At 43.6% G+C, this 21664-nt stretch overlaps 1 non-coding gene across 1 annotated transcript; it reads right to left on the reverse strand.

Annotated features, from left to right (window-relative positions):
- Positions 1 to 10003: 10003 nt before the first annotated feature.
- Positions 10004 to 10083, reverse strand: LOC129403107 (small nucleolar RNA U105B). The gene has a single exon (XR_008629080.1). It is a non-coding gene; the product is annotated as a small nucleolar RNA U105B (small nucleolar RNA).
- Between the last annotated feature and the right edge of the window lie 11581 nt (positions 10084 to 21664).

Here is a 21664-nt window from a genome sequence, read left to right on the forward strand (position 1 = left end):
TCGCCCGGTGTGACCCAAAAACCAAAAAAAAAAAAAAAGGAACAGTGACCAGAATACAAAAACAGTCTACAAAATGGGAAAGGATGTTCACCCAATAACCTTCTGATAAGGGGTTAATATCAAGGACATACAAGGTACTGGTTGACCTATACAAGAAGAAAACATCCAATCCCATCAAAAAATGGGGTGATGAAATGAACAGAAACTTTCTCAAAGAAGAAATCCAAATGGTCCAAAGGCACATGAAAAAATACTCTTTATCTTTTATCATCAGGGAGATGCAGATCAAAACAACAATGAGATATAATCTCACACCACAGAGACTGGCACACATCCAAAAGAACAAAATCAACCAGTGTTTCTGTGGAGGTGAGGAGAAGAGAACTCTCCTTCACTGCTGGTAGAAATGCTGACTGGTTCAGCCTTTTGAAAAACAATATGGACGTTTCTCAAAAAACTAGAAATTGAGCTCCATTGGACCCAGCAATACCACTTCTGGGAATATATCCCTGAGATGCAAAAATAAAAAAATACAGTAGAAATGACATCTGCACTTGTATAGTTATTGCAGCACTATTTACAATAGCAAGAATCTTGAAAAAACTTGAGTGCCTGAGCAGAGATGACTGGTTAAAGAAACTTTGGTACGTATACACAATGGAATACTATGCAGCTGTTAGAAAAGATGAAATCATGAAATTTGTATATAAGTGCATCAACATGGAGACTATCATGTTAAAAGAAATAAGAGAGGGTCAGATATAGATGACATAGAATGACTGCACTCATTTGTGGAATATAAAGTAACAGAATAGAAGACTAATACCCAAGGATAATAGAGATAAGGGCCATGAGAATCGCTCCATGGCTTCGACGCTGACCTCACACGCTGGCAGAAAAGGCAGCTGGGATAGAAAAGGGACCACTAAGTGAATGGTGCTTGGAGGGCTCGCTCAGGATGGGGGATGCGTGCTGAAAGTAGATTAAAAACCAAACATGATGGCCACTTACTACCTGTATTGTGAACCATAACACCCAAAAGGAGAGAGAGAAAGAGAGAGAGAGTAAAAGGGAAAGTGCCTGCCATAGAGGCAGCGGGGGGATGCAGTGGGGGTGGCAGGAGGGATACTGGGAACATTGGTGGTAGAGAATGGGCACTGGTGGAGGGATGGGTACACGATCATTGTATGACTGAAACGTAATCACAAAAGTTTGTAAGTCTGTTAACTGTATCTCATGGTGATTCATTAAAAAAAAAAATTTTAAGTTAAAAAAAAATGAGGGGCCAGAGCAATAATGTAGCAGATAGGGCATTTGCCTCACAAAAAGCAAATGACCAGGATTTGATCCCCAGCATCCAATATGGTCCCCTTAGTCTCACCAGAAGTGATTCCTGAATGCAGAGCCTCAACATTGCCAGGTATAGCCCAAAACCCCCAGAAAAGAAAAAAAGAAAAGAAAAGAAAAAGGAAAGAGAGAGAGAGAGAAAGAAAGAAAGAAAGAAAGAAAGAAAGAAAGAAAGAAAGAAAGAAAGAAAGAAAGAAAGAAAGAAAGAAAGAAAGAAAGAAAGAGAAAGAAAGAAAGAAAGAAAGAAAGAAAGAAAGAAAGAAAGAAAGAAAGAAAGAAAGAAAGAAAGAAAGAAAGAAAGGAAGGAAGGAAGGAAGGAAGGAAGGAAGGAAGGAAGGAAGGAGGAAGGAAGGAAGGAAGGAAGGAAGGAAGGAAGGAAGGAAGGAAGGAAGGAAGGAAGGAAGGAAGGAAGGAAGGAAGAAAGGAAAGAAAGAAAGAAAGAAAGAAAGAAAGAAAGAAAGAAAGAAAGAAAGAAAGAAAGAAAGAAAGAAAAGAAAGAAAGAAAGAAAGAAAGAAAGAAAGAAAGAAAGAAAGAAAGAAAGAAAGAAAGAAAGAAAGAAAGAAAGAAAGAAAGAAAGAAATAGAAAAGAGACAGGACTGCTCAAAGCAGTTGGCAAGAGGAAACTGACACTTCCTCTTACAGAGTCAGGTCAGGACAAGGACAGGAAACAGACAGCTCTTACAACAAGGATTTCATCTTGGCTGAACCAGAAGCAAACTCTCATCCCAGCCCTAATGCTCTTCCCAGGACTTGTAGAAAACTGGGAAATTGGCTCAGACTCCTCTTGAGGCTCACAGAAATCCCTCTCTGTTGTTTGCTTGCAATTCCTTCGAAACTTTTCCTAAGACACACAGCTCAGGTCTCTGTGACCCGACAGTAACTTGTTCTCATCTATTTTCTTTAAAGTGACTCATCAGAAATTCACTCATGAGCCTTGGTGAATAATACATTCCCATAGGCCTCCCAGAGGCAGCGTGTTCCTCTGATTCTTATCAACTGGTGAATTCAAATAAAATAGATTCATAGTGTTGCAGGCAGGAAGAGAGGGTCGGGGAGAGGGGGAGCTGGCAGCTAGCGATGTTTGTTGGAAAAAGTGTCTGACACCTAAACCTGCCTTAAGGCATGAAGGCCTTTGACCCAAAACATCCATCTCAGGATCCCAGAAAACCACCAACTAGCATAATTCCAAACCCAAGCAGGAGACAGCACATGTGGTTTCCCGAGACTCACCAGGAGTAATCCCTGAATGCTGAGCCAGAATTAAGCCCAGAACCAGGTGTGGCCAAAAAGAAAAAAAGCACCCATTTCTTAAGTTGCATGTATCTTTTTAATACCTGATAGAATGAGTTTGTATGGCCAAATCTCAGGGTTTTCTTTTGCAAATTTAGTTAAATATTGGAGCGATTGCACAGCGGGTAGGGCATTTTCCTTGCACACAGCCAACCCGGGTTCAATTTCTCTGTCCCTCTCAGAGAGCAGGGCAAACCACCAAGAGTATCCCACCCACATGGCAGAGCCTGGCAAGCTCCCCATGGTGTATTCGATATGCCAAAAACAGTAACAACAAGTCTCACAATGGAGACATTACTGGTGCCCGGTCAAGCAAATCAATGAACAACGGCGACAGTGACTTTAAGAGCGTTGAAATAAGGGTAATAGACAATATTCCCCATACTCTCTCCCTACTTTTGGGCATTATGGCTTGCAACACAGACACTGAGAGGTCATCATGTTTGATCCATTATCTACTTTTGGCACACATCTCTCATCCCGACTGATTTCTCCATCAATTTCTTAGTGGTCCCTTCTCTATTCCATCTGCCTTCTCCCCTCCGCTCATGAAGCAGTCTTCCAGCCATGGGGCAATCCTTCTGGCCTTTGTATCTACTGTCCTTGGGTGTCAGCCTCATATGATGTTATTCTCAAATGAGTTATTCTCAAATATTATTCCACAAATGAGTGCAGTCCTTCTATGTCTGTCCCCTCTTTCTGACTCATTTCACTTAGCATGATACACTCCATGTCTATCCGTTTATAAGCAAATTTCATGATTTCATCATCTCATGGTGATTTAATACAATTAAAAAAAAAAGAAAGAAAGAAGGGTAATAGAAAGAAAGATATAGAGCAGAAAGTCTCCAGGAGGAGAGGGAGTCTCAAGCAGAATTCCCTAGATCTTAGCTCTTCTTTAACTATGTCTTGCAATATTATCTCTCTCTCAAGCTTGCATTTCCATTTTCCTCAATGCATTATACATACACAGTAAACTTTACATATTTAAAATATAGAATTTGTCATCTCTATATTTATAAAAGTTATCAACACAATAAACACTTTTATCAAAATTTACTTGTTCCCCTTAGTAATTTCTTTTCCTATCTCTCTCCATAACCTAGATATTTAGATTGTTACTTTTCTGTTTTTATTGTTATAAATTCATTCTAATTTCCCCTTATTTTTTCTTAAGAATTTTATTTTATTGAATCACCATGTGGAAAATTACAATGCTTTCAGGCTTAAGTCTCAGTTATACAATGCTGAAACAACCATCCCTTCACCAGTGCCCATATCCCACCACCAGAAAAAAAAAACACAGTACACCTCCCATCCCACCCCGCCCTCACCTCCCCCCCCCACCTTGTAACTGATAAATTTCACTTTACTTTCTATTTACTTTGGTTACATTCAATATTTCAACACAAACCTCACTATTATTTTTAGGAGTACCCCACTAGAGTCAGACCTGTTGTGAAGAGATATGAGGTTTTGGATTTCTGTACTTTAGCAACTAAGTCCAGGGAGATTTCTTCCAGATATTGGATCATTGCAAGCTTGTAAACCCCATCTGTGGTCGTCATAATATGGCGGTCACCACGCCCTTAACCCCCGGCAAGGAAGAGGCGAGAGAGAGAAATACCTTTCCCCTCCTGGGCGGGCATGGGGCCTCGGCTTAGTTCTCAGTCTGGAGACATTCTGCAAGGAGCTGCCCATGCTGAAAAATTTAGCTGGCGTCTGGAGTCACACTCGTGCAGCTGCGGGGAGGCCGCACACACGTTCGGCCCCCGGGATCACATCTTGGCCTGTAATTTCTTCTTAGACCCATGGATTATTTAGAAGAGTGTTTAACTTTATAAATATTTGGGGTTTTTCCAGATGTCTATTATTGGTTTCTATTGTACTTCCACGATGGTTAAGAAACACACTTTGTAAGATTTAAATATTTTAATGACGGGCTGGAGCAATAGTAGATCAGGTAGGGTGCTTGCCTTGCATGTGGTTGACCCATGTTTGATCCCCAGCATCCCAAATGGTCCCCTGGGATCACCAGGAGTGATCCCTGAGCCCAGAGCCAGGAGTAAGCCCTGAGCACTGCCGGGTGTCATCCAAAAACAAAAGATAAATAATTTCTTTTTTTTTGCTTTTTGGGTCACACCCGGCAATGCATAGGGATTACTCCTGACTCTGCACTCAGGAATTACTCCTGGCGGTGCTCGAGGGACCATATGGGATGCTGGGAATCAAACCCGGGTCAGCTACATGCAAGGCAAATGCCCTACCTCTGTGCTATCGCTCCAGCCCCATAAATAAATATTTTAATAATTTACTTAACTTAAGGAATCCAATGTGGAATCCATTCGCATTGCTACCCGAAATATTGATTGCAATAGGTTACAAATATGGTGCCTACCAGTGACTAATATATCCTTTAGTTTCTTGTCACTCATTCTACTATTCATGGGTAAGAAAACTGTTGCAGAGCTAACAACCTGCACTTTCAACTATTGGAGTCTCCTGAATCTTCAGCTAAGAAGACTTTCCTTACCCAGAAGTTTTGTGTACTGCTGTATATGTTCCAGAGGTCAAATCAGGGTGATCACACACGAAATCCACCCAAACACTTGGAGGCTTCTAATTATATAAAGCCAGATACTGGAACCTCTGCCACAAACTCATCCCACATTTAATCTCTGATGCTTCATTCATGAGAACTATGACTGCCTATGAAGGGTTTTTCAGAAGACTTCGTACTCTACAACACAGCAGTAGCCTAATCTAGTACTGAAAAGAGTTTTTTTCCTGGGAAATATTTGAGTCTCTGAAATGCTGCACCATATAAAACAGGAAGATTGCTCAAGTTCGGAGCTGGGGCAGTCATATACCAAAGTATATGATGGGACTTCACTGTGGAACCAGACAGCTCAGATCCCATCTATAATGCAAAAGATCAGGTGTCTCAGTCAAACATCACCAGGCTTATAGCTGATCATGTGGTATCAAATCTTCAACAGGCCCCTAATTCAACCTTCAATTTATTGCCAAACAGGAAACAACAAAATTAACTTCTAAATTCATAAAAACTATGGTGGTGTATGTTCATTGCAGCACTGTTCACAGTAGCCAGAATCTGGAAACAACCCAAGTGCCCGAGAACAGACGACTGGTTAAAGAAAGTTTGGAACATCTAAATAATGGAATACTATACAGCATTTAGGAAAGATGAAATCATGAAATTCGCTTATAAGTGGATGGTCATGGGGAGTATCATGCTAAGTGAAATGAGTCAGAAAGAGAGGGATAGACATAGAATGCCTGCACTCATTTGTGAAATATCACGAAATCCCGTTAATCACCGATTTCTCAGGCAGGCTCAGTAACATCTCATTTCATCCTTTCCCTGAGATCTTAGAAGCCTATCAATTCGGCCCTCCTAACAATGTTGCACAATGTTTTTAGCCTACTTCTCCCTCTGGGAGAAGCTGGCAATCTTCTGAGAGTTTCCTGCCCACATGGGACAGCCTTGCAAGCTTCCTATGGTGTATTCATATGCAAAATCCAATAACAAGTTGGATCTCATTCTCATTGTGGATAATAAAGTGTCATAATATAAGACTGACACCCAGGGACAGTAGGCACATGGCCAGGAATGTTGCTCCATAGTTGGAAGCCTGTCTCATGAGCAGGGGGAAGAAGGCAGCTGGAATATAGAAGGGATCACTAAGTCAAAGATGGTTGGAGGAACCATTCAGGATGGGAGATGTGTGCTGAAAGTAGATAAAGGACCAAATATGATAGCCTCTCAGAATCTATATTGCAAACCATAATGCCCCAAAGTAGAAAGAAAGTATGGGGAAAATTGACTGCCATAGAGGCAGGGGGAGGGTTAGGAGGAAGGGGGTGGATACTGGGGACATTGGTGGTGAAAAATGTGCACTGGTAGAGGGATCAGTGTTTGATCATTGTATAACTGAAACTCAAACATGAAAGCTTTGTAACTGTATTTCACAGTGATTCAATTTTTTAAAAAATGTGGGGGCTGGAGCAATAGCACAGGGGGTAGAGTGTTTGCCTTGCATGCGGCCAACCCAGGTTCAAATCCCAGCACCCCATATGATCCCCTGAGCACCGCCAGGAGTAATTCCTGAGTGCAGAGCCAGGAATAACCCCTGTGCATCCCTGGGTGTGACCCAAAAAAGCAAAAATAAATAAATAAATAAAAATAAAAAATAATAACAATTTTTTAATGTGGGGGAAAAAAACTATGGTGGTTACCAAATGCAAAAACTAAGGGGATGCAGAGAAAGGTCTTTATGGTGATAGGGTGACCTAAGGAATTTTGTTGGTAGAAACAATGGCATTTGCATAGAGAGAGATGAAGTGAAAGCCCTGAGACTCCATAATATGAAAAATCAATGCTACACAATGAAAATACTGAAGTTAAACTATGGCCTTCTTTGTCCCTGATAATATCTCTTGTTCTGAAATTTCTTTGTCTAAATATTAACATGGCCATTCCAATTCTCTTATGATTACTCTCTTTTTTTTTCTCTTTTTGCTTTTTGGGTCACACCCGGCGATGCAAGGGGTTACTCCTGGCTCATGCACTCAGGAATTACTCCTGGTGGTGCTCGGGGGACCCTATGGGATGCTGGGAATCGAACCCGGGTTGGTCGCATGCAAGGCAAACACCCTCCCCGCTGTGCTATCGCTCCAGCCCCCATGATTATTCTCTTATGCTTTGCACCCTCTTTCTTGTGACCTGCATCTCTATACAGTAGGGACTAGAGATATTGTACAGCAAGTAGGCAAAGAGCTTGCCTTGCTTGCAGCTGACCAAATTTGATTCCCAGCACCATAGGGTCTCCTGAGAACAACCAGGAGTGATCCCTAAACACAGATCCAGGACTAAAACCTGAGCAATGCTGTGTGTGACCCTCAAAAAGAGTAAGTTTTTTTGTTTTTTGTTTTTTTTTTCTTTTTGGGTCACACCTGGCGATGCACAGGGGTTACTCCTGGCTCTGCACTCAGGAACCACCCCTGGCGGTGCTCAGGGGACCATAAGGGATGCTGGGAATCGAACCCGGGTCGGCCGAGTGCAAGGCAAACGCCCTACCCGCTGTGCTATTGCTCTAGCCCAAGTTTTTTTTTTTAATGTAGAATATTTGTAGTTGATATATTCACGTGCCTTGCTAATACCTCCCTGACAGGTGGCTATAAGAACTGAGCCAGGCCTGGAAGCTACCCAATGATGAATTGTTATCTATTGATATGCATTTTCTCACATACACCCAGAACATTTCCTGCCTCAGGTATGGATCTCAAAGTTCAAATATAATATTTTCCTTGCTCAGCCAGATCTTGGAGATTACCAAATTACAAATGCTTTGGCTTCTTTCATGACTTCAAATGCAATTTTTCTTTTGTTGAAAGTATTTTGTCAACTGAAAGCTTCTCAGTAGGACTGTTAACTGCTCCCTTCTTATACCCCAAATTTTAACCTCTAAAACTAGTTTTTTTCCATCCATAGGAAGATATGTTTTATTTTCATTAACATACATAACTGAGGTATTTCAATTATTTGTAGTAAACATGGACTTACACTTATCAACTTTTTGTTTCTTTACTTTTTCTGCGAGATGTTTGCTTCATTTTCCTCTAGGTTGATTTTTTTATGATTCTAGTTCATCTGTTCCATTAAGTTGTTAGTTCTTCTTCTGCTTCATATACAGTTATCCCTTCACTAATGTGGTTGGAATTGCACAGGTCCACTTCTCTTCATATTTCCTTATAAATAGATGGCGTAAACTTAGACTGTTTATAAATACATGTAGTACAATAAATATTTTCTCTTTCCCTTGATTGTTTTGTTTGCTTTAGAGGCCACACCCAATGCTGCTAAGGACTTACTCTTCGCTCTGTGCTCAGGATTCACTTCTGGCAGGTGAGGGGGACAATATGGAGTGCTGGGAGTCAAACCCAGGTCAGTTGCATGCAAGGCAAATGCCTCACCACACTATACCATCACTCTGGCCTCATTTCCCACTACTTTTATGTAAAAAATTTCCCCTCTTGCTTACTTTATTGTAAGAATACAAAATCATAAAAAAAAAAATACAAACTCAGACTCAGGGGATAACTTAGAAGCAAATATGTGTGACTTACAATTGTGAGGCTCTAAATACATTTCCAATTACCATCCACATGTCCATGCCCTGACTTTGGTCCCTGTGGCTCCACTGTCTGGAAGCCCCAGTACCACAATAGTGTGTGATCTTCAGTACAAACATACCAACTAAAGTGTGTAACCCCCAGCAAATATCACAACAAAAAGATGTGCAAGTACCATAGCCAATAGTATGACTCTCAGTAAGCATTTTTATGAGTACCACAGAAATCCATGGCAAGAGCTACTACCAGACACGTGTAAATATCACAACTATATGTGCTATGAAGCACCGAAAAAGTAGTAGGGCCCCCTAGCAGGTCCCACAACCAAGTGTGTGTATGGCGCTCCTTCATTACAACAATGAGGTAAGGGAAGGGGGAAAAGAATATAGTATACGGGGCTGGAGGGATAGCACAGCGGGTAGAGCATTTGCCTTGCACACAGTTGACCCGGGTTCAATTCCCAGTATCCCATATGGTTCCCTGAGCACCGCCAGGAGTAATTCCTGAGTGCAGAGCCAGGAGTAACTCCTGTGCATCGCTGGGTGTGACCCAAAAACAAACAAACAAAAAAGAATATAGTATATATACAACATATGTGTTGATTAGTGTTTAATCACAAACAGTTAACAGTTAATAACTGATTAAGTTTGATTAACAGTTAATAATTAACTATTTTAATAACTGAGATTTCTAGTCAACACAAGTTATTACAAGTTTGGGGGAAATTAAAAGTTACATAAAGATTTTCCACTGAAAAAGCCCTATATCATTCAAGAGTTAACTATATGTTTAAATTATCAAGTTCATTTTTAAGTAATACCACTAAGATCCTTAAGAGAAAAAAGTACACGTTTACTTCATTAGTCTATTTGTAATAATATAAGAATCTTGGGGCTGGAGTGATAGCACAGCGGGTAGGGCGTTTGCCTTGCACTCGGTCGACCTGGGTTCGATTCCCAACATCCCATATGGTCCCCTGAGCACCGCCAAGGGTAATTCCTGAGTGCAGAGCCAGGAGTTACCCCTGGGCATGGGCATCCATCACCGGGTGTGACCCAAAAAGCAAAAAAAAAAAAAAAAAGAATCTTCCAACAGTTTTTGTCTTCCCATTTCCTCCTTCCCAGGTTTTGGTGAGTATTTGCATATCTTATCTTATATAAATGGGAGGCCAAATAGCACAGTAGGTAAAGCATTTGTTTTAATATTTTTTTAGGCTGCGTCAGAACTTTTACTCTGAGGCTGAACAATCACGGTGTCTCAGCAGCTACTCTGTCACCAGCCACACACAGTTGAAGCACCCACTCAACCCCCCACCCCCCGCCGCGGGGTCTCCCAACTCACTAGTAGTGGAACTCCAACTCCTGGGAGTCAGGGTTGAAGCTGAGTAGGAGGCAGCACCTGATGGTGTTGAGATTCTCCTGGTGCACGTTGATGGAGAGGAACATCAAGCATTTGTTTCATACGCAGCTGGGCAGGGTACAATCCCCAGCACCATATGACCCCTGAGTTTTGTCAGGAAGCATCCATAAGCAGAGGGCTAGGACTTGCTTGACACTGTTAAGTGTGGCCCAAAAAACAAGAATAAAAACTTATATAATCGATAAAATTCACAACACACTGTTACTTTCTTTACAATGATCTCTTAGAAAGCCTTAAAAACAGAAAAAATTGTTCCAGAGCAATCATACAACTGATAGGGTGCTTGCTTTGTACCCAGCTCGACTGTGTTCTAACGCCGACATCCCAAATGGCCCCCTGAGTACCACCAGAAGTAATTCCCGAGTGCAGAGCTGAGAGTAACCCCTGAGCAACACTGGGTGTGGCCCAAAACCAAAAACAAGAAAAAGAAAAGTAATTTCCTTTAGCCAAATGATTATATTTTTCTGGTGTTCCTTTTTTTGTTTAGATTCAAACTTCCTTCTGGTATCAGTTTCTCACTTTTCTTCTGATTAAAGAATATTTCTTATAATATTGGTCGGTAATTATGCATTCAATGTTTATATGCCTGAAAATATATAGCTCTTTGTTTCTTATTTAGATTTTTATTTTCAGAATGGGTTCAAATATGCTCTTTTGGGTTTTTTTCTAACTTTAAACACTGGCTACAAAGTTGTTCATAAAACAGTTTTGGTTTTTTGTTTGTTTGTTTTGCTTTTGGGGTCACACCCAGCGATGCACAGGGGTTACTCCTGGCTCTGCACTCAGGAATCACCCCTGGCGGTGCTCAGGGGACCATATGGGATGCTGGAAATCAAACCCGGGTTGGCCGCATGTAAGGCAGACGCCCTCCCCGCTGTGCTATCACTCCAGCCCCAAAACAGTTTTGTTTTGGGCGTTCAAGGTGCCAGCACCAATCTCACCACCAGTGTGACCTGCTTTCTACCACGACAGTTTTCCATCCACCCCTTGTCAGGCATAAAACTGTTTCATATTGCTTATTACCAAAAAAAAATTGTAAGTGGAATTTTTTTTTTTTAAGTTCAGTAAAAGAAAGTTTGGGGAAATTGTTAGATCTCACAATGAGGTTAAAGTCATTGAAGATTTCCTGACCTGCTTGTTGCCTACTGTGCTGTTTTTGCTTGTTGAGCTTAATGGGCCTCTATGCTACTCACACTCCAATGTGCAGTGCTCCTGGTCACTACGCGATCAGTATTATGGAATTTGGAGGTGTGGTACAACACATGTACTGCTGTGTGTTTCAGGAGCTCCAGGATCCATAGAACTTCGACAATTTGTGGCCCGCCCCCTTTCTGAGGAGGCCTCAGATTTTTCAGCCAGAAGAGTAGGGTACCTGTGACTTTCATCTACTTAGCAGTAAATTCCTTGGCCCTGCCTGAGACCACGCTCACCTGAGCTCCCAGAAAAATCAGTGAGGAAATGTGTGCCTTTGCCTCCAAAAAGTTAGTTTTTTTCATTTTAAAAATTAAAAAAAGAGGATCTGTACAGCGGATAGGGCGTTTGCCTTTCACATGGCCGATCCGGGTTCGATTTCCAGCATCCCGTATGGTCCCCCGAGCACTGCCAGGAGTGATTCCTGAGTGCAGAGCCAGGAGTAACCCCTGAGCATCACCGGGTGTGACCCAAAAAAAAAAAAATTATAAAAGAAAAGAAAACCAGGTCATTTGTCAAGGATGGATGAACCGGTATTTAGCTGCTGCCAGTCCTGGTATTTGCTGCTCAAAACCTTGCAGCTTGATTCAAAGCTCCCCTTGCGCAACAGTAAGTAATAGAGCAACCCAGATTATCCCGCGGTTTCAGACTTAGCACAGACAGTCAAAAAAAACATACTGTAGCACTGTCCTCCCATTGTTCGTCAATTTGCTCGAACACGCACCAGTACCGTCTCCATTGTGAGACTTGTTATTACTGTTTCTGGCATAACGAATACACCACAGGTAGCTTGCCAGGCTCTGACGTGAGGGCGGTATACTCTCAGTAGCTCGCCAGGCTCTCTGAGAGGGACAGAGGAATCGAACCCAGGTCGGCCACGTGCAAGGCAAATGCCCTACCCTCTGTGCTATTGCTCTGGTCCTGCTCCAGTCAAAAAAACATTGTGACTACAAACCCTCATCACATCCAGTTCTGTTCACATAGGCGCATGTCCACCCAGGCCCCTGTAAGTTTGAACCTTCAGTTACATTTCTAACATGCTCAAACTTGGTGGCACAAGTCTTGCCACACACATTTCATCAGAGATGTCACCGAGGTCCGCTTCACCTTAGCACTCACTGCAGTTGCTGCCATGCAAATTTCCTGATGGTCACACTGATCTGCTCAGTGACAGCTGCTCTGGGGCACTCATGACATAATGACAGGAAACTATCGGTTATTTCCCAAGCCTCCAAGTCTTCAACACCACAGTCAGTGCTGAGCACCAGAAACTGAGCAATGGGTCGTCGTCCTGAGCTGTTAGACCTTGGAGACGCGGCTGCTGAATGTCAATCAGTGTCCATTCTGGGCAGTCATCCAGGTCGGTACAAACTCAAACTCACAATCACTATCTGGACTTTGTGACCATGAACCCTTCACTGCTGCCCAACCCTACTCCTACACAAACCCGCAACCCTACTGCATCGCAGTAGAAATAGAAGGAAAAGCAGAATAATTCACCTGGGAAGAAACCTACAGCATCATATAGTTTTTCTAAACTCTCTGATTTTTTTTCTAAACTCCAAGCAGCAAACTTTATGATGTTTCTGTTGTAATCATCTGAAGAACTTTAACATTATCAAGGACAGAGAAAGTGTAAGAAAAAAACAAATGGACCGCAGGACATAAAGAAACATAATACTGGAATGCTTAATACCCAAAAGCAATGGGAAAAAGAGAACTAGTATTCAGTAGGAAACATGTCACTTGAGGGGACTGAAGGACAGGTCAGGGAGGGGACAATGTCTATGGGAGAGGGAAGCATTCAGCGGAGAGGAGGAGGCGGTGCTGAAAGGTGGTCAAGTCTTGTGTATGAAGCCCCATCAACAACAGTACTATAAATCACATTGGAAAAAAAATGTATTTTTTAAAAAGCACCTCTTGCAAAAGCAAGGTAGAAAGAAAAGCAGGGGCGGGGTGCGCTGGTAGAGGGAAGTGCACACTGGTGACGCCATCAGTGTTGAAACATTGCATGCATGAAACCCAATCATGAATAATTTTGTAATTTCATGGTGACTAAGTTAGAATAAAAGGAAAACCCAAATAAAAATGAAACTAATGCAGTAACTGGGACCAGGGATGTAGCTCAATGATAAAATGAATGCCTTGCATCCATAAAAACGACTTGGATCCCTGGCAACGCAGCGTGCGTGCACGTGCGTGCATGCATGCACGCATGCGTGCGTACACACACACACACATGCGTGCGTACACACACACACACACACACACACTGCAAAGTTGAGCTAAAAAATACAATAGAGATGCTTAAGAGAAGAATTACAGGGGCTGGAGTGATAGCACAGCAGGTAGGGCATTTGTCTTGCACACCGCTGACCCGGGTTGGATTCCCAGCATCCCATATGATTCCCTGAGCACTACCAGGAGTAAATACTGAGTGCAAAGCCAGGAGTAACCCCTGTGCATCTCTAGATGTGACCCAAAAAGAAAAAAAAAGAGAGAAGAATTATATAAGCCAACTATCAAAACAGTGAGCATGAAGATAAAGTGTGTAGGGGGGGAAAATAAATAAATTAAATTTAAATCAAAAATCTCACTGTATCACTGTATCACTGTCATCCCATTGTTCGTCGATTTACTTGAGCAGGCACCATTAACGTCTCTATTACACTCAGCCCTGAAATTTTAGCAGCCTCTCCTTACTCGTCCTTCCCAATGATTGGAAGCTCTTTCAGGGTCAGGGGAATGAGATTTATTGTTACTGTTTTTGGCATATCAATAATACTCCATGGGTAGCTTGCCAGGCTCTGCCCATGCAGGTGGGATACTCTCGGTAGTTTGCCAGGCTCTCCGAGAGGTATGTATACATCTGTTACTGTATTTTTTCTAATACGCCACGGGGAACTTGCCAGGCTCTCCCAAGTGGGTAATACACTCTCCGGAGCTTGCCAGTTTCTCCAAGAGAGAGAACTAGGCTATAAAATGCTTCCAGGAGCTTGATTTTATAGTCTCTGGATGTTGGCCATTGATGGGATTACACAGGGGGGCAGTCTCTGGGTGTGATTGCCTAGCTACTGGAATATGGAGGTTCTGGGTGATTCCAGTATCAAAAATCTCAAAAAAGAAAAAAGGAAAGAAATCCCAACCTTCCAGTGCTTACAGGAGACCCACTTGTACGTCAATGATAACATCAGCCGAAAATAAAAGGTTGAGAAACAATTTTAGGCAAATAGTTGCCTAAAAATGTCAGAATGGCCATACTTAAATTAGACAAGATAGGGGCTGGAGGATTGGAACAGGAGGTAGGGCATTTGCTTTGCACGCGGCCAACCCGGGTTCAATTCCCAGCATCCCTTATGGTCCCCTCAGCACCGCCAGGGGTGATTCCTGAGTGCAGAGCCAGGAGTAACCTCTGTGCATTGCCGGGTGTGACCCAAAAAGCAAAAAAAAAAAAAAAAAAATTAGACAACATAGATTTCAAACAGAAATTGGTAATAAAAGATAGGGACATTATGTATTATTAAGAAATCAATACATGAAAATGACTTAACACTCATTAACATACATATACCAAATGAGGTAATGCCAAAATATATCAAGCAAAACTAGCAAGACTGAAAGGAAATGTTAACAGAAAGCCAATAGTAGTAGGACTTAAGTGTCTGCATTAATAAGTAAAGAATTATAATATAAAATCTCTATTATTAAAAAACAATCTTATCAGGTACATAACAACCTATGTAAATGAAATGCTAATATGTTATTGCAAATGTATAAAATCCCTTAGCAGGATAGGAATAAACAAACTTTTTTACACTAATAGAGGACAATCAATCACCATTAGTGAGTGCCATCCTCAGTGCCAAATGTTGAGTTTTTCTTGCCTCTTTTTGCTGTTGTTGTGTCTGTTTTTTGTTTTATTTGGGGATAACACCCAGAAATGTTCAGGGATTATTCCTGGGTCTGCACTCGAGTATAATTCCTGGCAGTACATAGTGAATCATATGGGATGCTGGGGATAATACCCAGCAAGCACCCTACCTGCTGTACTATCGTTCCAACCACTGTCTTGCTTTTTATATTTTTTATTTTTATAAAGTTGTTCACAATAATTGATTACATTTAATATCCGAACATCAATCCCACTACTTTCCCGCCACATTTTATGTTTCCATCCCAAACCCCAACTCCTATCCCCAAAGCAGAACCAAAGTAATTTAGTTTTTGTATTGCTTACTGCGAATAATCCACTAAAAATGATCCCCAAAAGTTTCCTTAGAGGAAAGTGTGTGAAGATTGTTGTATTTCACCCAGGAGCCATTAAGCTGTTCAATAAGAGATTAATAACATGTTGTCAAAGGTTGAACCTTGTGTGCTTATATATTTCCCCCCAAGATTGATTGCCTTTTACTTTAAACCCCATCAAGTGTAGTGTGCTACTCTTGATATATCAGTGCTGTAAAGTATGAGATGTCCAGGAATTGATTCACTCATGGATGAGTCTCGGCCGACATGTGGAGAGCAGCCGTGAGCATGGCAGTGATTGGGTTCTGGAGGTTTTCGGCTGCCAGGACTCTGTTGGGACCTCACCCTCACTCCGAGTCACCCCTTATGGGACAGCCTGGTGTGGGGCCTGAAAGCATCTCTATGGCATATCCCTGTCTTGCATTTTTTTTTCTTTTTGGATCACACCCAACGATGCACAGGGGTTACTCCTGGCTCTGCACTCAGGAATCACCCCTGGCGGTGCTCAGGAGACCATATGGGTTGCTGGGAATTGAACCCGGGTCAGCCACGTGCAAGGCCAATGCCCCACCTGCTGTGCTATCACTCCAGCCCCCCCCATGTTGCTTTTTAAAGAAACTCTTTTAATACTTCTCGAAAGACTGGTTTCAAGCTATAAATTCCCTAAGTTTTTACCTCTTCCTGAAGTTCTGTATGGTTTTTTCAAATCTGAATGAGATGTTCAGTTGTGGTTTTTGTTTGCTTGATTTTGGGTTTTTTCTTTTGTTTTTGGATCATACCCAGTAATGCTCAGGGGTTACTCCTGGTTCTGCACTAAATAATTATTCCTGGTAGCTTGCCACAAGTTTGTGGGGGGTGAAGGGCAGTGTGGTTAGAGAAGAAACCAACATGACAATAATAGTTAGAAATGATCAGGGCTGGAGCGATAGCACAGCGGGTAGGGCATTTGCCTTGCATGCAGCCGACCTGGGTTCAATTCCCAGTATCCCATATGGTCCCCTGAGCACTGCCAGGGGTAATTCCTGAGTGCAGAGCCAGGAGTGACCCCTGTGCATCGCCAGGTGTGACCCAAAAAGCAAAAAAAAAAAAAGTTGGAAATGATCAATTTGGACAGGAACTGAGTGTTGAAAGTAGGTAAAGGGATATACCTGCTAGCCTTTCATTATCTGTATTGCAAACCATAAGGACGGGGAGAGAGAGAGAGAGAGAGAGAGATTTGCCTGCCATAGCGACAGGTGGGCGGATGGGAGGGGGGAGGGAGGCTGCAGGAGGGAAATGGGGACCATTTGTGGTGGAGAGAGGACAGTGTTGTTGAAGGGATACAGGTGTTAGAACATTGTATGACTGAAATCCAATCATCAACAACTTTGTAACTGTGTATATATCACTATGATTCATTTTTTTAAAAAAAGAAAAGAAAAAATTATACATGGCAGTGCTTGTGGAACCATAAGGGATGCCAGGAACCAAACCTGGGTAGGCCATGAGCAAGGCAAGAACCTTGCTCCAGCCCCTCACTGAGATTTTGAACTATATCCCATCTTTCTCTTCTGCCTCACAGAGTCTCATTTTATAGAGTTACTGTGAATCTCTTCATTTCTTCTAGCAGTTTTCTCATTTTACTATTTGTGCTTCACTGGCTACCTACACCGTCACTTCTTTGAGCTCATTGAGCAGCCTCACAGTGGTGTCACTAAAGTCTTTGTTGAAGGAGTTACTTAGCTGTCTGGTGCTAACTGAATGTTCTGTGTTACTGCTTTTGTTTAGTAGCCTTTGATGCATCTTCCCAGGATGTGCCCCTGCTGTCCTGTGGTAGCAAGCAGAGGTTCAGGAGCTGTGGAGATAGAACACTTGAAAAGCTTATCTTTTCTTTTCTTTCTTTTCTTCTTTTTTATTCTGGTTTTTTGGCCACACCTGAATGTGCTCAGGGCTTACTCCTGCCTCTGCACTCAGGAATCACTCCTGGCAGGGCTCAGGGGGACCATCTGTGGTACCAAAGCAAGGCAAACACCCTACCCAGTCCAACCTGGAAAATCTTTTCTCTCTTGCTTTTTCTTTGCAAGCCTAGCCTGCAAATGGTGTCAATCTAGTAAATTCTTTCCAGACCGAGCTCCTGGTTTTATTGGTCTTTTGTATGCATGTTATTTCCATTGTGTTTATTTCCACTCTGATTTTTATTATTCCTTTAAGTTGCATTTGATATTCTTTCTTTCTTTTTTGAAGGGGTTGGCTCCCAAAGAGACCAGGGCCAGCGATTCTTGGTGAACCGGGCTGGCAGTTGAATGTAAGAGCCTAAGGAGACAAAAAGCTGCTTGGGTCCTGCAAGGGCTGTCAGGGTGATTCTGGGAGTCTCCAGAGTTGCATCTGGAAGTGCTATGGGGTCTTCAGGGCTACATCCAGCAATGCTCAGCGGAACTGTGGTGCCACGAACTGGACCATGGTCTGCGTGTGCCCTAACCACTGTCTTCCAGACTCTCACTTGATATTCTTTTTCTAGTTCCTTAAGATGTGCGGTAAGAGGCTGGATAGTACAGTGGGTAGTGCCTTTGCTTTGCATATGGCCAACCCGTTCAATCCCTGGCATCCCCTGTGATCCACTGCCAAGAGTAATTCCTGAGCATCGTAGGGTGCGGCCCAAACCCAATACAAAAGAACCAAAAAAAAAGGAGGTAAGATTTTTTATTTTGAGGCTCTTTTTGTTCCCTGAAATAAGGTTTACTTTTGAGGTTTATTTAAGGCTTCTCTTGTGTCCTGAAATAAGCTTGCACTGTTATGGACTTTCCTCTTGATATTGCTTCTGGATGTGGGGGGCTGGGGGCGGGGCGGGAGTGCCCATCCGTCTGGTGGTCAGGGCTCATCTTGGCTCTGCACTCAGGGGTCACTCCTGGCAATGCTCACGGACTATATGTGGTGCTGGGGATCGAACCTGGGTTGGGCACATGCAAAGCAAGCGCACTACTCTCTTACTGTTGTGGCCACCCAGGCCACCAGCTGCACTGACCTGAAGATCCTGTGACAGGAGGTGAACGTGCGTCTCCGGGTCATGAACCACCAAGACAGCTGGAAGAAGACGGAGGAGCAGCTGGTCAGGGGGTGGAGCACCAAGCTGATCCGACCTGACCGAGCTGAAGGTGGACGTGAGCAGGGTCCGACAGACTCTCAGGAGGTGAAAGCCAAGGTTATCGCTTCGCGCCTGACAGCGCCGCGGGCTTCAGGAGGAAACTCTTGGAGCCAGTACAGTTCCTGAGACCAGTCCTTGGAGATGACGACGACCAGCCTGCAACTCCTCACTATCCACAAAGCCCAGCTGTTGTCCAAGCGGTGACCGGCCAGCGCCAAGAGCTACGGGGACCTGCAGCGGCAGAGGATGAGGGAAGAGCTGCCAATGTGGGCGTCTGTGACGATGCAACCCTGAGTGCCCCACAGCCCATCCACCTCGACGGGGACCCCTGCGTCATGGACAAGGCGGACATCCTGGGAGTGGATGGTGTCCTTACAAGCCCTGCGAGGCCAGCCAGGAGCCACCTACCATGACTGATGGGAGAAGGAGCCGGCAGCTGAAGGCCTGGAAGACCCTGTGTGCCAGGGTCCCTTTGCTGTCCTGTTCCCAACCTTCTGCAGTATATCCTTCCCACCTCCACTTCTGTAACTGCAGCTGCTGCTGACATCGTCCCTGCAAGGCCCCCTGTCGGCCCCATGGTTCGCCAAGTACCCCAGGAATCTGGGCCCCCCGTCTTAAGCCACCACCGTTCAGCCCACGGAGCTCTATACACAGAGTGAGGCCCAGCTCTTCTGACCCCTGGCCTTGTCGCTGTAGACTGTTGAGCACGACAACAGGTGCCAGAGCGATAAGATCTGTCCCCGCATAGCAAATAAGACCTGTCCCTGCATAGGGACCCAGTAGGACCCAGTAGGGAGTATCTGGGCACCTTTTACAAGCACCAGGTTTTTGACCTCGAGCCTCACCCAACCCCCCAGGAACTGTCACCTATGCTGAGTGAGCCATTCCGAACTTCAGCATCTAACCCTAACTGGGATTGGGCCAAGGCAAAGCAGAGTTGGAAAGGTGATAGGTCAGCAATGCTAAACTTTAAGTGATTGGACCATCCTCTTAAGAGAGACCCTCTATAAAATCTGTGTGTATTTGGGGGCTGGAGCGATAGCACAGCGGGTAGGGCGTTTGCCTTGCACGCAGCTGACCCGGGTTCTAATCCCAGCATCCCATATGGTCCCCTGAGCACCGCCAGGGGTAATTCCTGAGTGAAGAGCCAGGAGTAACCCCTGTGCATCGCCGGGTGTGACCCAAAAACAAAAACAAAAAATCGCCCAAAAGAGCTACTTTGGACACCAGCAGCCCACTGAAATACTTCCAGAATGTGAACTGAGCGTTTCCGCCAGGCTGCTGCAGCGGGGGCCCGGTATTTCTCTAGGTTTTTCCATCTTATGAGCACCATAAAAGGGTAAAAGTTTGTAGTGATAGAATTTCTGGCAGAATTTTCCCTAGACTTTATACAGAAACCCAAAACACACGGCCGCTGCCACGGCCGCGCAACCTAATGTCATCTAATCATCAGCAATATGAAATGGTTCCTTTGTAACGGGTTGGACTTTGGGGGGATAATCCTAACAAGAATAGTAAGTCTTTTGTTGAAATATTGAAGGCAATCATAGTGGTAGCCATCTCTCTAGACTGAACTAAGCTATAACCCCACGCTGGCTGAGGGGAAGAAATATTTCTTTCTCAGGAAGAAACACAGCGTGGCGTTAGCCATAATATGATGTCCATTAAGCAGACACGAACCTGGTGGCGTGGGAACGGGACATAAGGAAAAAAAATTTATGTACATGGAACAGCAGGACGCTGGTAGAATCTCAAGCCGGGGCCGATACCAGCGCATTACTATTGGTTCCAGAAACTGCTTGCAGACATGCTGCTAGACTATCAACTAAGGTATAGCCCCACGCCGGCTGATGACGGGAAATAACCACCTTTCTAGGTTTTTTTTTCCCCTTTGTCAGGCAGTGTGGCGTCAATCATACTATGAAGATTACTAAGCAGGCATGAACTCGGTGGCGCGGGAAGGAGGGGGGGAAAAAATGAAGAAAAGTTATGTAACAAACAGCGGGACTTAATATCTCTACATTCTCAGCAATGGAAAACTATCAAATGCTTCCTTGGCAGTAGGACTGCCTTTTTTGGGGGGGAGGGAACTCCAGCAACAATGGTGAGTTATGAGTTGAAACATGGAATGTAATCAAGATAAAGAGTAAACAAAATGAAACTTATCACTTACAAGAGGGGGACTGGGGGGATGGGAGGGGGTGGGAGGTGGGAGGTATACTTGGTGGTTGGTGATGGAATATGGGCACTGGTGAAGGGAAGGGTATTTGAGTATTGTATAACTGACATAACCCTGAGAACTATGTAACCCTCCACATGGTGATTCAATAAAAAAAAACAATTATTTTAAAAAAAATCTGTGTGTATTTGGCAATAAAGTGAGTGGTCATTCGCTGTCTCCCAGAGTGGATTTTCCGCGTGTCCATCATCCTTCGCCCCACATCTGCTCAGATATGGTGCACAACGTGTCTGGGCACGTTGAGGAAAAACTGTTCCCCAACAGTGGGGGCACCTGCTGGCACAGCTCTAGCAGTGCTCCCCATCACAGGAGGATTTCTGTCCATGTCTCCCCAGAATAAAATCATGTACCCTCAAAAAAGAAATACTATTGCTCCTGTCTCACTCAAACCATTTTTACAGGGCCAAAGAGAGTACAGGAGTTAACGCACTTCCCTTGAGTTGTCAACCATCTCTGCACTGTATACATGTAGTGTCCCAAGCACTGCCAGTATTGGTTCCTGGGCACAGAGCCAGGAGTAGCCCCAAAACACTGCCAAAATCAAACAAACAAACAAAAAATATTATAGTACAATAACATCTGCAGTTAGTTCACTAATTTGTTTCTCCATTTGATCTGTTTTATAATTTTCGTAGCATACTTGATAGCATTTATT

The sequence above is a fragment of the Sorex araneus genome, chromosome 2 (assembly GCF_027595985.1).
Source record: "Sorex araneus isolate mSorAra2 chromosome 2, mSorAra2.pri, whole genome shotgun sequence".
Lineage (NCBI taxonomy): Eukaryota > Metazoa > Chordata > Mammalia > Eulipotyphla > Soricidae > Sorex > Sorex araneus.